General features: G+C 34.9%; 1 pseudogene; it reads left to right on the top strand.

Annotated features, from left to right (window-relative positions):
* The first annotated feature begins 9,806 nt into the window (after positions 1 to 9,806).
* On the top strand, positions 9,807 to 9,897 carry LOC143652809 (small nucleolar RNA SNORD115; annotated as a pseudogene).
* Positions 9,898 to 19,856: the final 9,959 nt, after the last annotated feature.

Raw genomic sequence — 19,856 nt, 5'->3', positions numbered from 1 at the left:
TTATCACCATTCTAATCTTTGTTAATACCTCTGCCAGCTTTGGGTACAGCTTGTTCTTCTTTTTCTAGTTTTTCCAGTTTTGAATTTATGTCTCAAACTTTGTCTTTCTTCTTTTCTAATGTAAGAATTTAGAGCTATAAATTTTTCTCTCAGTGCTGCCTTTGCTGCATTCCATAAGTTGGTATGTTGTATTTTCATTTTCATTTGCTTCAAGGTATTTCCTGACTTCTCTTGTGATTTCCTCTTTCACCCATTAGTTCTTTAAGAGTATGTTAATTTCCACATATTGTGAACTTTCCCTTTCTTCCTGTATTATTGATTTCTTGCTTCATTTCATAGATTATAAATTGTATGATTTTTATATTTTTAATTTTTTTCAGACTTGTTTTGTGGCCTAACATATGGTGTATCACAGAGAATTACCCATATTCACTTGAGAAGAATATGTATTTTATCTATATTCTATATAGATAGATGGGATGTTCTATATATGTCTTTTGGTTCTAGTTGATTTTGAGTATCATTCAAGTCTTGTATTTCCTTATTGATCTTCTGACTAGATGTTTTATACTTTATTGAAAGTTGTATATTATAGTTTCCTACCACTACAGTAGAGATATCAATATCTCCCTTCAAAACTGTCAGTATTTGCTTCACATATTTTGGGGTTCAGCTGTTATGTGCATATATATTAATGATTAGTATATCTTATTATCGAATTTTCCATTTATCAGTATATAATAACAGTGTCTAATGACGATTTTTGTCCCTCATAGGTGTTTTTTTTTTTTTTACTTAAAGTTTATTTTATCTCAAAATAGTATAGCTACACCAGATTTCTTTTGGTTATTACTTACATAATATATATTTTTTCCATCTTTTCACTTTCAACTTCCTTAAATTTAAGGTGAGTCTCTTGCAAACATCATATAGTTCAGTCATACTTTTTAATCCATTCTGCCAATCTCTGCCTTTTGATTGGAGAGTTTAATCCACTTACATTTGAAGTCATTGCTGTTAATGGAGGACTTCTGTCTGTCTGTTTGCTATTTAGCTTTTGTATGTTTTATACCTTTTTGTCCTTCAATTCTTCTATTAATGCATATTTTAATATTTATTTGATTTTTGTGTTGCACCATATTATATGCCCTCTCTTTTCTATCTGAATATATTTTTCATCTATTTTCCTTGTGGTTGCCATGGGGTTAAAATTTTACTTCCTAAATATATAACATTCATACTTATTTTCATACCAATTTTAACTTCAAAAGCATGTACATATATTTTTTCCATACCTTTCTGTCTGCCCATCTTTTTTTGTACTTGTTACCACTTCTATCTTTGTACATTGGATGACTGTTCTAGTTTGATAGCTGCCAGAATGCAACACAACAGAGATGAATTGGCTTTCAATAAAAGGGTATTCATTTAATTAACATATAGTTCTTCAGATGAAAGTCAGCTAAATTTCAGCTGAGGTTCTTTCTTATGTGGGAAGGCACAGGATGATCTCTGCTGGCCTTCTCTCCAGACTTCTGGGTTCCAACATCTTTCCCTTGGGTGATTTCTTTCTGCATCTCTAAAGGCCTGGGCTGAGCTGTGAGTGCTGAGATGAGGTATGCTGAGCTGCTTGGGCTGTGCTACATTGAGCTCTCTCATTTAAGCACCAGCCAATTAAATCAAACATCATTCATTGCAGCAGATACGCCTCCTAGATGACTGTAGATGTAATCAGCAACAGTTGAGGTTCACATTTATCAGCTAATGTCCACAGCAATATAAATAGGCATCTTCACCTGGCCAAGTTGACACCTGAATCTAATTACTGCAATGTTCCAAAACATTCATTTATAATTACTTTCTATGCATTTGAATTTTAGCACCTGGAGGAAGAATAAATTGAGTTACATACAAAATAATACACTACAATAATACTGGCTCTTATAATTATCAAAATGGCTACTTTTACTGCAGGTCTTTATTTCTCGATGCCACTTTGAACCACTCTCTTGCATTATTTCCTTTCAATCTGAGAACTCTCTGCCTGTAGGGCAGGTATAGTGGTGATGAACTCTCCCAGTTTTTGTTTATCTGGAAATGTATTAACCTCTCCATCCTTTTGCAAGAAAGCCTCACTGACTATAAAATTCTTTGTTAGAGGTTTTTATTGTTGCTGTTCTTAATCATTGTGGGTATTTCAATGTGCTGTCTTTTTGTAACTATTGTTTATGTTGAGAAATTTGCACTCAATCTACTCATACATAACAGGTTGCTTTTTTCTTGCAGCTTTCAGAACTCTTTCCTTGTCCTTTGCATTTGACAGAGTGATAAAAATGATGGGGCGTACTTTTCTTCATGTTTATTATTTTGGTGTTCTTTGAGGTTCTTTTGCTAAGTTTGGGAAGTTTTCTGTCATTAACTTCTTTTATTATTCCTTGTATCTCTTTCTCACTTTCTTCTCCTTCTGGGACTCCTATAATCAGTATATTGGTATGCTTGATGGTGTTCCAGAGTTGTGTTGTTATTTGCTTTTTTCTTATTCTGACTCATTCATATATTGTCTTCATATTCTCTGATCATTTATTCTACTAGTTCCAATCTGCTCTTGACACCCTCCTGGGAACTTTTCATTTTAGTTATTGTGGTTTTCAATTCTGGTGGCTCTGTTTCCTTCCTTTTTAACATTTCTCTTTCTCTACTAAGATTCTCATATTGCTCATTCATTGCTTTCTTGATATCCTTTAGTTCTTTCTCTACATTTTGTTTCATTTCCTTGAGAATTTTAAAGATATTTTAAAAAGGCTTTGTTTGGTATGTCCAGATTCTGGTCTTCTTTACTGGTGTTTTCTGTGTTTTTATTCTCTTCCTTTAGATGTACTATCTTTTCCTGTTTCTTTATCTTGCACTTTTTTGTTGCACACTGTACATTTTATTATTTTAAAATGTTAACTCTTGGATTTATTCCCTGAGATGCTTGTTTATTGGCTTTGTAAACAGCTTGTGATAATCCAGAGATTTTCTTGAGCTTTAGCCCTTCTATCAGGCAAGTCTGCCGCAAGTGAATGCAGTGTGCAGGGTTTCCCATGTCTTTATGAGACTGGTCTTGTAGTTGTTTTTCAGTTCCCCTGTAAGTGAGTTTATCCTATCAGGAGACAGACCTCTCTTTCTCAAGTGTTTGAAGCTTGCGAGCCTTTGACCAGATTGTTTATCCCCATAATTTTTATACTTCTTTTGTTGTCTTAATTTTCTTTTGCCTGGAGGGAAAATTTTGGGAGGAAGGACACACCAGAGAGGACTTTCCCAAGTTAGTTTTCTCCAGTCAAAACAGGTCCACACCCATGGAGAGTGGGGTGCAGACTGGCTCCAAAATGCCCTGGGGAGGGGCTCAGGAAGGGTGTCAGGAGCTTCTTCTGCAGTTCCTCAAAGCTAGCCTTTCTTAATGTGCCCAGCATGCAGCTCTTCAACTAATTTTCTCTGACTCCTAAGGAAGCATAGCTTCTTTAAATCTCCTCCACAGCAGACTTTCTCTGACACGGGTTGAAACAATGGCCACCCTCAGAATCAACCCCCAGAGATCTTAAGTTGCTAAACAAAATCTGTATTGTTACCAGATGTGCTCACCCCTACTCTTGGGGAAGAGAATTTTTAGTTCTCTTTCTGTCACCAGTGATCTAGCCAGGGGCTAGACCATGTGCTGGCTTGATTTGAGAGTGGGAAATGGGAAACTTTAGCTGCTCTGCAGAGAGGGCAATTTACTGTATTTTAACCATAAGCTTCTTCCAGATCTCCAGATTCTATTCAGTTTTCTTCTGGTTGTGGAACTTCAAAATAATTGCTTCAAACAGTTCATACATGTTTATTATCTGTTTAGAAACACTGGGTCCTGCAGCTCCTACTATGCCATCTTCCTACAATCCCTCTCCTTAAATGTCTTTTGAGGAAAATTAAACAAGAGTCTCCATATGTCTATTCTTTTCATAAACTGATTGAGCTTGTTCATGGTATCTTCTTGAGAACAACCTAGTTTATAAAAAATTATACTAAAATTATGATCACACATTTCTAGGATCATGTTTATTCTCTCTTATGAGCTATTATTTTGAGATGAATAGAAAATGATTTCCATTAACCCATATCTTCTGCTTTCCTTTTGCTATGGTTTTAGGGAGTTTTAGGCTATTGTAATTACTCACCATTTAAAAAGAGAGATATTTTCAGGAGAGGTGTGAAATATCAGTAAATAAATGGTAGAGGTTTCTGGAAAAGGTTACATTCCCAGTGGTCTAATATTGGATTTGTAGGCCAAATTTATTAATGGCTTGTCAAATCTTATTTATGGGAGCTCAGTTGAATTCACCATGTGTTTAAAATTAGTTAAGCTGGATTTTAGATTGTGGTCCTTGTGGAGGTCTGGTGAGACAAAATGGGAAAAGGAGACCATAATGCATAAGAAAATTTAGTTTGGTACTCATAGATCTCAGATAGCAAGAAGTGTCATGAGGGTCAACTGGAAGTGCAATTAGCTCAGTTGTCTCAACCAGCAGATGGGGAGCACACAAGCAGAGCAAGAAAGACCAATGGACTTGAGCTTTTATTATGGTCCAAAGGTAGATGTTAGTAGATTTCCCAGGGGAGTCAAGGATTGGTTAATTTAAAACAATTGCATGTAAAAATGGTTTGAGGGAGTGGAAATGATAAGTTTATTATTTGAGGCCAGTTGTGAGTCTCAATAGCGCATATGGGTGTTATGGATGGTATAGGTGGATGTTTCAGATCTGATATTGAACTCTGGGGAACATTAGCCCATGGGATGTGCACCAGTTTGGATTTGTACGCCCCAGAAAAGCCATGTCATTTAATCCTCATTCAATATTTCTGTGTGGGAGCTTTTTGATTATCTCCTTGGAAATGTGACTCACCTAATTGTGGGGATTAACATTTGATTAGTGGGAGATGTGACTCCACTCATTTGAAGTGGGTCTTGATTAGTTTACTGGAATCCTTTAAATGAGGAAGCATTTTGGAAAAAGCTTGAGAGCAATGAGAGAGTCATGAGAACCAAGAGAGCCCATGCAGCCAGAGACCTTTGGAGATGAAGAAAAAAATTGCCCCTAGGGGAGCTTCCTGAAACAAAAAGCCTGGAGAGAAAGCTAACAGATATCACCATGTTTGCCATGTGTTGTTCCAGATGAGAGAGAAACTCTGAACCTCATTGACTTTCTTGAACCAATTTATCTTTCCCAGCATGTCTTAGATTGGGCATTTCTAAAGACTTGCTTAACTTGGACAATTTCATGGCCTTAGAACTGTAAATTTGCAACTTAATGAGTTCCCCCTTTTAAAAGCCATTCTATTTCTGATATATTGCATTCTGGCAGCTAGCAAACTAGAAACAGCTGGAAAACTGCTTATTAACTAGGCCAACGGTCAGTGTTGAGGTAAGTGGTGTAGCCAAAGTAGATGGATGCTGAGGTAGCACATGAAATATTTGATAGTTACAACAAACCACTCTTTGATACTTCAGTATCATTCATTTGGAGGATTGTGTCAGTTTACACGGCTGATATATGTATTGCCAGGTGCATAGCCAGTGCCCAAGACACTTGAGAATATTGATATAAAAATGCCAAAAAAGTATATAAAATCAAGAGTTGGACACTTTTGCATAGCCATTGCCCTCACCCTTCAGGGGATAGCCAGAAGAAAATGATGGAGGTTTTTTTTCCCCCCAGGATCAGGGATTGAAAAACCTTGTTTATATTATGAAACATATGAATATCTTGAACCATACATTTAAATGCAATTTTATTGAGATATATTATATATTCACATACCATGTAATAATCCAAATTTTACAATCAGTGGTTCACAGTATCATCATATAGCTGTGCATTCATCATCACAATAGATATTTGAACATTGTCATTACTCAAAAAATAAAGATAACAAAAAAGTAAAATAGAACACTCAATGCATCTCATACCCCCTCCCCCTCTATTATTTATTTATTTGTTTTCTTTTTTTTCTTACTTATCTGTCCATATACTGGATAAAGGGAGTGTCAGTCACAAAGTTTTCACAGTAACATGTTGTAATGGTCAGGTTCATGTGTCAACTTGGCCAGGTGGTGATGGTGACCAGTTGTGTGGCTGGGTAAGTGCTGGCATATTTGTTACTATGAGGACATTTCATGAACTTAAATCATGATCATGTTGGGTACATCCACAGCTGATTGCATTTACAATCTGCTAAGTGATGCTTAATTTAATTACCAGAAGGCTTTTAAGGTGATTCAGAAGAGACAATCACTTTTCCTGCTTCTACCAGCCAGCATCTCCTGAGAATTCATTGAGGACCTTCATTGGAGCTGCTAGTTCACAGCCCTACCTACAGACCTTGAACTCTACATCCCCATGGTTATGTGAGAGAGCTTTATAGATTTTATATTTACAAATGTCTCCCACTATTCTGTTTCTCTAGAGAGCTCTAGCTAATAAACATGGTCACACCTTAAAATTCTATAGTTTTTCAATCATCTATAAGAATCAAGGCTATTGGATTACCTTAACAATTTCAGGTATTTCCTCCTAGCTACCCCAATACCCCCCAAACTGAAAATGGATATCCATATTTTGCATAAGAATAACCTACAGAATGATCTCTCAACTCTATTGGAAATCTCTTAGCCACTAAAACATTATTTTGTTTTACTTCTCTTTCACTTTTGGTCAAGATGTCTTTCTCAATACCATGATGCTAGTGCCAAGTTCATCCTTGGGGGATCAATACCCTGATACTAGGGCCAGGCTCATCCTTGGGGGTTCAATACCATGATGCTAGGGCCAGGCTCATCCTTGGGGGTTGTGTTCCACATTGCCAGGGAGAGTTACACCCCTGGGAATCATGTCCCATGTAGGGAAGATGCCAGTGAGCTCACCCGCAGAAGTGACTTAGAGAAAGGCCACATCCAAGCAACAGAAGAGATACTCTGTAGGTGACTCTTAGGTATACAAATGCCTTATGAATAGGTTTAGAGTAGTTGCTACTCCTTGGTAACATGGTTCAATCATCATAATGCCATCAATATAATTGACATGTGATGTCTTGTGAAATGGAGTGCAATCAAGTATTCTGCAGGCAAGATTATGACATAGGGCTGGATGGTTGCTATACTACTGAGGTAGGACAATGAAGGTGTATTTCTGGACTTGCCAACTGAAAACAACTGTTTATCTTGGTCTTTTCTAACAGGTATTGAGAAAAATATATTTATTAGATCAATAGCTACATTCCAGGTACCAGGATGGTCTGGCATTTTGACTTTAAGTAATGAAGGCCACTTTTTACTCCCTGCTTCAGCCAATCACCTGAACAAACTGACACAGTACTTTTTTAACCATCTTACCTACAACATTAACTCCAGAACCTTTGCTCAGTGGCCTATATTAATAATTTTAGCCTGATCCAAATTTATGTTTCTCCCACCATTATCTCACACCCTTCATATACATTCCCATGTGTTTCCCTGGTTTTGGTCTATATAAATTATAAAAATCATGCAACTCTTTTGGAGTGTAGAGCATTTTTTTTGCATGGGCAGGAACCAGGAATCAAACCCAATCTCTGTCAGGGCAGGCAAGAATTCTGCTTGCTGAGCCACTGTGGCCCACACTTAGAGCATCTTTTCATGGGTCACACTTTGTACCTCTCCTTTCAGGGCCTGATGGGGCTTCAGTTTAGTTATAGGTCTGGAAGAAAAGAGTGGTTGTGGGGTTGGGTCATGAGAAAAGTTTAGCCATTTATTACAAGCCAATTACTGAGGCAATTTCATTAGAGTTTCAGCTGCTGAAACAGAATTAATCTGTTTATACCAAGGTATGAGTATATTTCCTCAAGGGAAGGAAGCTACAGGTTTATCAGGCAGAGCAGGGTTAATCTCTTTGGGTGGAGGTGGGATGGCATTAATTCAGACTGGAGGTTGGGTGGTGGATTACTCAAAACAGACCATTATAAGATTATCTTGTAAAGAATATTCAGCAGAATCTACAGTTTCAATGCCCCCACCATCATGGTTATCAGCCCATATGTCCCCATTCCAATTTTCAGTATTCCATTCCTTCTACATCAGTGCTCCCACTTTAACAACCTGCACACTGAAAGGTTAGAATTCAGTTTGAATTGTGATTTTTGTGTCCTCAAACAATGGTTGAGCTGAGAATTTAAAGCCTGTAGTTTATCCCTTTCTTTAACAACTGCATTTAGTGCGCTGAGGAACAGTACAACATTATCATACTTTTTAAACTCCAAAAAAACCTATTTTATGGTATCAAAAACACAGAGCCTACCTTATGAGCATTTGAGTGTCAGTATCCAACGGTAGTATTTTGCATATCCCTATTGCTGGTTCATGCAATGAACTATCAGTACCATCTTGATCACTGGAAATAGAGTCATTAGTGACTTTTATTCTAATACAATTAGAAAACAAATTCCAAAACCCCCAGAATCAACTCAGAAATCTCATCCAAAAGATTCTATTTCTCCAGAACCACTCATGGTACCAAAGTATTAGTCAGGATTCTCCAAAACCAAATGGATGGAGATATATGTGTAAATATTTTGAGATATATTATAGAAATTGGCTCATGTGTCTGTGGATTAGCAAACCCAAATACTGTGTGGCAAGCCACAAGTTTGGAACTTCAATGAGGTTTTGATGAATTCCCAAGGAGAAGCTGGCTGGCTGAAGTACAGAAAGAACTTCTTTTTATGACTCCCAAAATCATCAGTTCTCCCTTAATAGTCTTCAAATAATTGGATGAGACTTCCCTTATTGCTGTAGGTGATCTCTTTTGTTGAGTGTAGATATCATCAGCCATAGGTGCAATCAGCTGACTAGTGATTTCAATCTACAAGATACCCTCACAATGACATCAAGTGAGTGTTTGCTTGACCAAGCAACTGGACACTATAACCTATTTGACATGTAAGCTTAACCATGGAAACTAATTGGTTCAAGTATTCAGACAACAATGGTCCCAATATGCTTTGTCTTTTTTAAAAACTGACTGAGCTAGTGCATGACATCTCATGAGAACATATTCAATTTTTGAAAATCCATGTAAATGATGGTGACACATTTCAGGATCCATGGACATCTTCCCTTCATAAGGTATTGTTTGGAGCCAAAAAGACAGTGAAACTTATTGAGCTATACTTCATGTTGCTCCCTTCACTGCGGTTCTGGAAACTTGATATGTCATTCTGATCACTCACAACTTAAAATGAGGAAATACCAGTGTGAATGTGAAATCCAGTCTATATATAGCTGAGTGTCCAATTCCTAGTGTCTTAATATAGGATTTCTAGATCCAGATTTCTGAATGGCTTATGACAACACATGTATAAAATTCAGTTGAATTCACAATTCTAATTGTTACAGATGAGCTTCATTTGTATATTTATGCTAGAGAGGATCATTTTGTGCCCTCTGATCAATGGTCTCAAGCATATGAATGGGTTGTATTTGAAATATGACTGTAGTGGTACACAACATTATAGAAATCAAGAAATCACATCCTTGAGAATACTGTTCTCAGTTTATTATCCTACAAATATTGTCCTAGATGAAGATTACTTTGAAAATACAATCTGAAACCATTTGTCATTGGGCAGTTTTACTAAATGTGTGTCCCGCATTGAAGTAGCCAGAACTGTACTGTGTTATAGACCAAGGTTCTCTGGAGAGGTCTCTAGTAAGCATATGCAAGACACAGTGAATGCATACCTTTAGAAAGCCCTGACTTGGGTCAATGATGAGAACTTATCTTGTTGAATACAAATGATGACATTAAAATCATGCTCAGTATAGTCAATAGGATTAGGCTGAAGACATCCTAGGTGACATTCTGGGGACAGGGATTTGTAATTATTCATAATTAAGGTAGAGTTTATATGGGATTGAAACATGAAACATTGTGGGAAATTTGAGATTCCTATACCTACAATGGATGCAACAACAACAAATATACAGTATATATTATGAGATTTATTATAAGAATTGGCTCACATGGCTGTGAGAATTGGAAAATACAAATTCCTTAAGGCAGGCCACAGCTGTGGATTCTGATAATGGTTTTTGATGAGTACCTCAGGAGAAGCTGGCTGACAGAAGTGCAGATGGAAATGCTTTCTATGACAGCTGAATTCATCAGTTCTCTCTTTATAAGAGAAAATGTGAGAATCACAAATATTCTTCAGCTTGAAACATGGCTGAAACATATCAATATATGAGTAAAGTGACAGCAGAATTCCTACCCCAAACATCATGACTCTAAATTCCCTTCCTTTAAGGAAAGTGCATAGTACTAATTATGAAAGTTTGTAATCAAATGTTAGAGATACCAGTTCATTTCAGTGTTCAAAAAACATGAGTCCTATATGGCTTTTCTTTTTGAAAAGTGATGGAGCCAGTTGTTTTCATATTTATGAGAACAATTTCTTTTTACTGAAATTACATGAAAATTATAGTAAGATATTTCTGGATCCATGCTTACCTTCTGTCCATGAGCTACTGTTTAGGACCTTATAGAGGAGTTATCTTACTGACAGCAACTCTGCTGCTTCTTTGCTACCGTTTGGTGTGAACACTCGTAACCTAAAAAGTGGGGCATAACCAGCAACTTGTGAAATTCCTCTAAATATGTGGCCCACGTTTCTGAAAAAGGCTACAAATCCCTGTGATCTAGTTTTATGGTGTGAGGTAGGAGTCCTACTCCTTTTATTCCTCCTCCTTTTTATGAAAATGGAGGTACAGTTTTCTTATCACCAACTGTTGAAGAGACTATTCTTTCTTTCCCAGTTGAGTCATCTTTGCCCCTTTTTCAAAAATCAGTTCACCATAAATGTAGGGTTGACTTCTAAGCTCTCAGTTCAATTCTATTGGTCTATTTGCCTGTCCTTGTGCCAGTACTATGCTGTTTTGACTACTGTGGCTTTGTAATAAGTTGCAAGATCAGGAAGTTTGAGTCCTTCAGTATCATTCTTCTGTTTCGAGATGGCTTTAACTTTTCAGCCCTCCCTTACTTTTCCATGTAAATTTGATGATTAGATTTTCCATTTCTTCAAAGAAGGCTGTTGGAATTTTTATTGGGATTATATCAAATCTCTAAATTGCTTTGGGTAAAATTGACATCTTAATGATATCTTGTCTTCCAATCCATGAACAAATATCCTTCCACTTAGGATTTTAAGAATTGGTTTCTGATAAATGCCCTTTATTATATTGAGAAAGTTTCCTCTTAGTTATATGAGTGTTTTTATTAAGAAGGAGTGCTGTATTATTTTTTCAGATGGCTCTCTGTATCAATTGAAAAGACTATGCTTTTTTCTTTCCTTTTATTAATGTGGTATATTACATGAATTTATTCCCTTATTAATTAATTTCCTTATTGAACCACTATTGAATGTCTCAGATAATCTTGATCATGATATGCATTTCATTTAATCTGCTGTTGAATTTGGTTTGCTGGTGTTTTTGGAGGGTTTTAGCATATATATCAATAAGTGAAATTGGTCTGTAATCTTTTATTCTTCTGGTGTTTTTACCCTGGCTTTAGTATTAGGATGACACTGAGCTCATAGAACAAGCTAGCTAGTGTTCATTCCCCTTCATTTTCTTGGAAGTATTTCAGGATGATTTTTGTTCATAATTGTTTGAAAATTTTGTTAAATACACCAGTGAAGCCATCTATTCCTTGACTTTTCTTTGTTGGGAGGTTTTGTTTACTGATTTAACCTATTTATTTTTGTATCTTTTTGTTATTTGTCATGTGTCTGCTGAGAGTTTTTATTTCTTCTTAAAATAGGTAGTTTGTGTGTCTCTAGGAATTTCTCCATCTCTTCTAGATCATCTAATTTGTTGGCATACAGTTGTTCATAGTATCTTCTTATAATCCTTTTTTCCTATGAGGTTGGTTAGTAATGCCCCCCTTTCATTTCTCTTTTAGTTATTTGCATCCCCTCTATCTTTTCTTTGTCTGTTTGTTTTTCAATTTTATTGATCTCTTTAAATAACTGTTGGCTTCATTGATTACCTCTATTGTTTTATTCTCTGTTTTATTACCTCCAGTCTAATCTTTCTTATTTCCTTCTGTTCACTTTGAGTTTAGGTTTTCTGCTTTGTCTAGGTCCTGTCTAGGTTTGAGGTTAGTTCTCTCATTTAAGAGCTTTATTCTTTTTTCAATGTAATCATTTACATTGAAAGTTTCTCTCATCATTGTCTTTGCTGCATCTCATAATTTTGGTTTGATGTGTTTTCATTTTCATTTCACTCAAGATATTTCCATTTCCCTAGGGATTTCTTCTTTGGCCCATTGATTGTTTAATAATGTGTTGTTTAATTTCCACATATTCGTGAGATTTACAGTTCCCCCTTTCAATTGATTTCTAGCTTCCATCCCTTGTGGTCAGAATCTCCATCTATTTATTGAGTTTTAGTTTCATTCCACTGTGATCAGAGAAGATACATTGTGCGATTTCAATATTTTTAAATTAATTGAAAATGGTTTTATGACCTAACATATGGTCTATCCTGGAGAATATTCCATGTATATTAGAGAAGATGTGTATTCTGCTGCTACTAGGCAAAGTGTTCTATATATGTATGTCATTTAAGTTTTTCCTTTCCTTATTGATCTTCTCTATAGATGTTCTATCCATTATTGATGGAGTGCAATGAAGTCCCTTATTATTGATTTATAGAAATCTATTTATCCCTTCATAGCTGTCAATATTTGCTTAATATTGGACTCTATAAGTAGGTGCATATTTATTTATATTTATTATGTTTTCTTCTTGAATCGACCCTTTTATCTGTTATAGTGACCTTCTTTGTCCTCTGTCTATTCCATATAATTTTAGTATATCTATGCTGCACTCTTTTATTTACTATTTGCATGGTTTGTTTTTTCCATCCATTCACTTTCGCCTACTTATCTCTTTGAAGTTAAGATGAGTCTTTTGTAAACAGCATACATTGGAATGACAGTTAAGTTCATGTTTCAACTTATCTAGAGTGTGGTGTCCAGTTGTTTAGGCAGGAAAGTACTAGCCTGATTGCTACTCTGAGAATATTTTGCAGATTTAAATAATCAGTATGTTCATTGCATCTCTGACTGATTTAACCTAAAATCAATAAAGGAGATTACCCTCAGCAATGAGAGGAATTTCATCAAATCAGTTTAATGTCTTAATGTAAGAAATGATGATTTCAGTATTCAAAGGAAGAATTTCCATATGTGTTTCAACTAGCCTGCTCCTCCTGGGGAAAACAAATGAAGATTTTTGATGAAGCTGCTAAAAGCTTGTGGTCTGCCTTACGGAATTCAGATTTGCCAGTCCCCACATGCATGAGCCAATTCCTATAATAAATCTCACAATATTGACTATATTATATTTAATATGTATATAGATTGGATCTTTTTCTCTGAAGAACCCTAACTATTATAATTGAGTCTGGCTTTACTATTCATTTTCCCAATCTCTGCCTTTTCACTGGAGAATCTAATCTATTTACATTTAAAATAACTACTGATGGTACAGGACTTTCTACTTTCATTTTATTATATGGTCTCTCTAAGTCTTATGCATATTCTGGCTTTCATTTCTTCCATTAATCCCTACTGTCATTTAATTTTTTTTAAGGAAATAGATAATACCTCTCATTTCTTCCATTAATCCCTACTGTCATTTAAAAATTTTTTAAGAAAAAAGACAATACACTTGGAATCACCAAAAATGGATATTCTACTTAGCTTAACCATAGGCATATTTAAATAAATTATCCATACAATTATTGTAGAGCTTATGTTTGCACAGTAAATTTCATAAAACAAGTTAAAATTAAGGCAACAAGGAAAAAATCTACAAATTCAGATAGCAAAGTTCTTAAATTTTAAGTATTAAACACTAACTTAGATAGCATTTAATCAGCTGTAAAAAGTGTGAATGTTCTCAAAATATCAGGTAGAAAGTTCTTACAAATATCTGCATTGCTATAGTAATGACCTATGTTACTAAACATTTTCTTGATTTCAGGAAAATATGAAGATAAGGATATGTTTACAATTAACATATGAAAATCTTAACCACCTAAAATGGACATCTTAGTTAGCTTATCCATAGGAATATTTTTAAAAATCTAAGTAATCACCATAAATCCTGTTTGTACAGTAGGTTTCATAAACCAATTTAAAATGAAATCAAGGCAGGAAAAAATCTATAGGTTCAGATATCAGAATTTCTTAAATTCTAAGCATCACACAATATCTTAAATACCATTTGATTATCTATCAAAACTGTGTGCATTCTCAAAAGATCATGTAAAAGGTTTTTACAAATATCAACTTTGCTATCATAATGAAGTACGTTACTAAATAATTTCAATATTTTTTGTCTCAGGAATTTATTTTATCTAATATTACTATAACTGCCTATAGTTTTTTTACTGTGTTTTTTTAAATGTATATATACAAATGAAAGAAAGGAAATAGCAATAATTTTTTAAAATACACTTCAACAAGCAGTTACAGAACAGTTCCCAGAGTTTGTCATGGGCTACCATACCCTCATTTCAGATTTTTCCTTCTAGCTGCTCCAAAACACTGCTGGTTTTATCAGAGCTGTAATAACAGAATCATACAGCATCTGTCATTTTATGTCTAACTCTCAGCATTATGTCCTTAAGTTTCATCCACATTGTCATATGTTTTGGGACATCATTTTGTCTAAATGCTGCATAATAGCACACTATTCCATCATATGTATATATCCATATTGTTTATCTACTCATCTGTTGATGGGTACCTAGATTGTTTCCATCTCTTGACAATTGTGAATAGTGTCACAATGAACACTGGTGTGCAAATGTCTGCTCATGTCAATGCCCTCAACTCTTCTGGATATATACCAAATTTTGGTATTGCCAGGTCATAGGGCAACTCGATATTTAGTTTACTGAGGAATTGCAAACTGACTTCTACCATGGCTGAATCACTTTACATTCCCACCAACAGTGAATAAGTGTTCCAATTTCTCCACATCCTCTCCAACATGTACAGTTTCCTATTTGTTAATAGCAGTCATTCTTATGGGTGTGAAGTGATATCTCATTGCTTTCTTTTTTTTTTTTTTTTTTTTTTTTTTTTTAAAGGAAAGACAGAGAGAAGGAAGGAAGGATAGAAGGAAGGAAGGAAGGAAGAAAGGGAAACATTTTCTTGTTTTATTGTATTCTGTTTCTCCGTATTTGTTACATGGGCTGGGGCCGGGAATCGAACCGAGGTCCTCCGGCATAGCAGGCAAGCACTTTGCCCGCTGAGCCACCGCGGCCCGCCCTCATTGCTTTCTTAATTTGCATTTCCCTTATAGCCAATGAAGATGAACAGCTCTTCATGTGTTTTTTAGCTCTGAAGAGCCATATTTGCTCTTTAGAAAGGTGTCAATTCATTTCCTCCACCCATTTTATAATTGGGTTTTTGTTCTTTTGTTGTTGAGCTGTATAATTTCTTTATGTACACAGAATATTAGGCCTTTATATGACATGTGGTTCCCAAATATTTTCTCCTATTGAGTTGGCTGCCTCTTGACCTTTTTAACAAAGCCCTTTGAGGCACAGAAGCTCTTCATCTTAAGGCGTTCTCATTTGTTTATTTTTATATTTCACAGCTTGTGCTATAGGTGCAAAGTTTAAGAAGCTACCTCCTATTACTAGATCTTGAAGATGCTTCCCTACATTTTTTTCCTAGAATTTTTATGATACTAGCTCTTACATTTAGATCTTTGGTCCATTTTGAATTAATTTTGCATAGGGTATAAGATAGAGGTCCTCTTTCATTCTTTTGGGTATTGAAATCCAGTTCTTCCATGCCCATTTATTGAAAAGACTATTCCGTCCCAATTCAGTGGATTTGGGGAACTTATTAAAGATCAAGTGCCCATAAATTTGGTAGTTAAGCTCTGCACTCTCAATTCTATTTCACTGCCCAGTCTTTCTGTCTTTGTGTCGGTACAATGCTGTTTTGACCACTGTGGCTTTATAGTAAACTTTAAAGTCAGAAAGTGATAGACCTTCCATTCACTCTTCTTTTTTTAGGATATCTTTGGCTATTCGAGGTCTCTTTTTCTTCCATATAAATTTGATAACCAGTTTTTCCAAGTCTTCAAAGTAGGTTGCTGGGATTGTTATTGGTGTTGCATTGACTCTGTAGATCAATTTGGGCAGAATTGACATCCTGACGATATTCAACCTTCTTATCCATGAGCATGGAATAGCTTTCCATCTATTTAGGTCATTTAAAAATTTCTTTTAGCATTTTTTTTGGGTAATTTTCTGTGTATAAGTGCTTGACATCTCTGGTTTGGCTTATTCCTAAATACCTAATTCTTCTGGTCACTATTCTGAATGGTATTTTTTCCCTTACTTGTCACCTCAGATGGATATTCCTTGTGCATAGAAACATCACTGATTTTTGTTCTTTAATCTTGTATCCTGCCACTTTGTTGAATTTACTAGCTCAAGTAGTTTTGCTGTAGATTTCTAAGGGTTTTCTAAGTATAGGATCATATCATCTGCAAATAATGAAAGTTTTACTTCTTCTTTTCCTATTTGGATGCGTTTTATTACTTTCTAATGCCTGTCTAATTGCTCCAACTAGTACTTTTAATACAATATTGAATAATAGTGGTGACAATAGGCATCCTTGTCTCATGACCAATCTCAAGGGGAATGCTTTCAATTTCTCACCATTAAGTATGGTGCTGGCTATGGGTTTATCATATCTGCCCTTTATGATATTGAGAAAGTTTCCTTCAATACCTAACTTTTGAAATGTTTCATCAGGAAAGGATGCTGGATTTTGTCGAATGCTTTTTCAGCATCAATCGATATGATCATGGAATTTTTCCCTTTCAATTTTTTAATGTGCTGTGTTACATTGATTGATTTTTCTTATGTTGTATCTTCTATGCATTCCTGGTATGATTCCCATGTAATCATGATGTATAATCTTTTTAATGTGGTGTTGGGTATGATTTGCTGGCATTTTGTTAAGAATTTTCCCATCCATATTCATTAGGGAGATTGGCCTGTAATTTTCTTTTCTTGTATCATCTTTATCCAATTTGGGTATTTGAATGATATTAGCTTCATTAAATGAGTTAGGTATTATTCTTTTTTCTTCAATTTTTTTTGGAAGAGTTTGAGCAGGATTGGCATTAGTTCTTTTGGAGATGTTTGATGACATTCTCCTGTGAAGCCATCTGGTCCTGGGCTTTATTTTCTGGGAAGATTTTTGATGACTGTTTGGATCTCTTTACTTGTAATTGATTTGTTGAGATCTTCTATTTCTTCTTGAGTCAGTATAGGTAATTCATGTGTTTCTAGGAATTTGTCCATCTCATCTAAGTTGTCTAGTTTGTTGCCATATAGTTATTCATAATATTCTCTTATAATTTTTAAAATTTCTTCATCATCTGTGATAACAACACCCCTCTTGTTTCTGATTTTATTTATTTGTGTCCTCTCTCTTTCCTTCTTTGTTAGTCTAGCTAGCCATCAATTTTATTAATTTTCTCAAACAACTAACTTTTAGCTTTGCTGATTCTTTCTATTGCTTTATTGTTCTCCAGTTTGTTTATTTCTCTTTAGTTTTTATTATTTCTCTTCTTTTATTTGCCTTGAGGTTAGTTTGCTGTTCTTTCTCTAAATTATCCAGGTGAGAAGTTAAATCCTCAAGTTTTGCTCATTCTTGTTTTTTAATATAGTTATTTAGGGCAATAAATTTCCCTCTCAGCACTGCCTTTGCCACATCCCATACAATCGCATACATCCCATCATTATCATTCCTCTCCAGCTATTTACTGATTTCTCTAACAATTTCTTCCTTGACCCACTGATTATTTAAGACTGTGTTGCTTAATCTCCATATATTTGTGAAAGCTCTGGTTCTTTGGTGATTATTAATTTCCAACTTTATTCTGTTGTGATCAGAGAAAGTGCTTTGGTGAATTTTAATCTTATTAAATTTATAGAGTCTCTGTTTATGTCCCAGTATGTAATCTATCCTGGAGAACATTCTATCTGTAATAGAGAAGTATTATGGTGTTTTGGGTGTATTCTGGTGTTTTGGGATATAATGATCAATATATGCCTATTAGATCTAACTCATTTATCTTATTGTTTAGATTCTCTGTTTCCTTGTTGATCCTGTGTGGTTGCTCTGTCTATAACAGAGAGTGGCATATTGAAGTCTCCTGCTATTACTGTTGATATGTCTATAGCACCCTTCAGTTTTTCCAATATGTGCCTTGTGTACTTTGGACTTACTGTCACATTTTAAAATTTTTATTGTACTTTACCGTCTTGAGTGTCATCTCATTTTTTTTGTAAATAGTTTTCATATATTTTTCTTTTGGGTTACCAAGGGGGTAAGTTTAGCATTATAAATCTATAACAATCATATTTGATTTGATACCAACTTAACTTCAATACTGTATATATGCACTGTAACTATACCCTTTGTTTTGTACTTTTACAAATTATATATTTACCATACTAACCAGAGATTTGTCATTCCTTTTTGTGCATTTGTATTTTAGAAACTTAAGGAAGTAGAAAGTGGAGTTAAATACAAAAGACACAATAGAATAATTCTGGCATTTATAATTACCGACATGGTTACCTTTACAGGAGATCTTTATTTCTTTATGCTGCATTGATCCACTGTCTAGTGTCCTTACACATAAGTATGAAGAATTTCTTTAGCTTTGTTTGCAGATGGATATAGTAGTGACAAACTTCTTTAGCTTTCATTTCTCTTGGATTGTCTTAATCTCCCCTCATTTTTGAATGACAGTCTCACCTGTTACAAAATTCATGGTTGGCAGTTGTTTTCTTTCAGCATTTCAAATATTTTGTCCTATTGCCTTTTTACCTCCATAGTTTCTGATGAGAAATCAGCATTTAATCCTATTTAGCTTGATGTTAGCTAAAGTTATTTTTATTACTTTAGCTTAATCTTGTACAGGTCATGCTTGTTTTTGCTTTGCAGCTTTCAGAACTCTTTCCTTGTCCTTGTCACTTGATAGTTTGACTATTATATTCCTGAATGTGGTTCTCTTTGTGTTTATATTTTTGGGGGTTTGTTTAGTTTCTTGAATGTGTATTTTCATATTTTTGTTAAATTTGAAAGTTTTTGATGGTTTATTTGACTTTCCTCTGCTCTTTTCTCTCTTTCTTTTTCTGGGAGTCAATATATTTCATGAATATATTGATATACTTGATGGTGTGCCACAGGCCCCTTAAGCTCTGTTTGCTTATAAAATTATTTTTTCTTTCTACTTCTCAACTTGAATCATTTCAGTTACCTTGTCTTCAAGTTCACTAATACATTTTATGACAGCTCCAATCTTCTATTGACACCCTCTAGGAAATTTTTCCTTTCAGTTATTTTGTTCTTCAATTCCAATTTTTCTCTTTGGTTCTTTGGGAGTCTCAAAGACATTCCAATATTGAACATTGTTTTCCTCATATCCTTAATTTCTTTCTCCATTTTACCTTATCTCCTTGATCATATTGAGAATCATGTATTTTAAGGTCTCTGTCCAATAAGTCCTAAGTCTGATCTTCTTTGCTGATGGTATTTGAATTTTTCCTTTGGATGGGCTGCCATTTCCTGTTTCTTGTTTTCGTATAATTTCTTTTGTTTACCTGTATGTTTTAATATTGTAATTCATTAAATCTAGGATTAGTTCCTGAACAGTCTGTTTCTTAAGGTTATATCCAGTTAGTGATATGACAG

The sequence above is a fragment of the Tamandua tetradactyla genome, chromosome 12, assembly GCF_023851605.1.
Source record: "Tamandua tetradactyla isolate mTamTet1 chromosome 12, mTamTet1.pri, whole genome shotgun sequence".
Classification (NCBI taxonomy): domain Eukaryota; kingdom Metazoa; phylum Chordata; class Mammalia; order Pilosa; family Myrmecophagidae; genus Tamandua; species Tamandua tetradactyla.
Note: the sequence above shows the minus strand (reverse complement) of the source record. Positions and strands in the feature narration are given on the sequence as shown.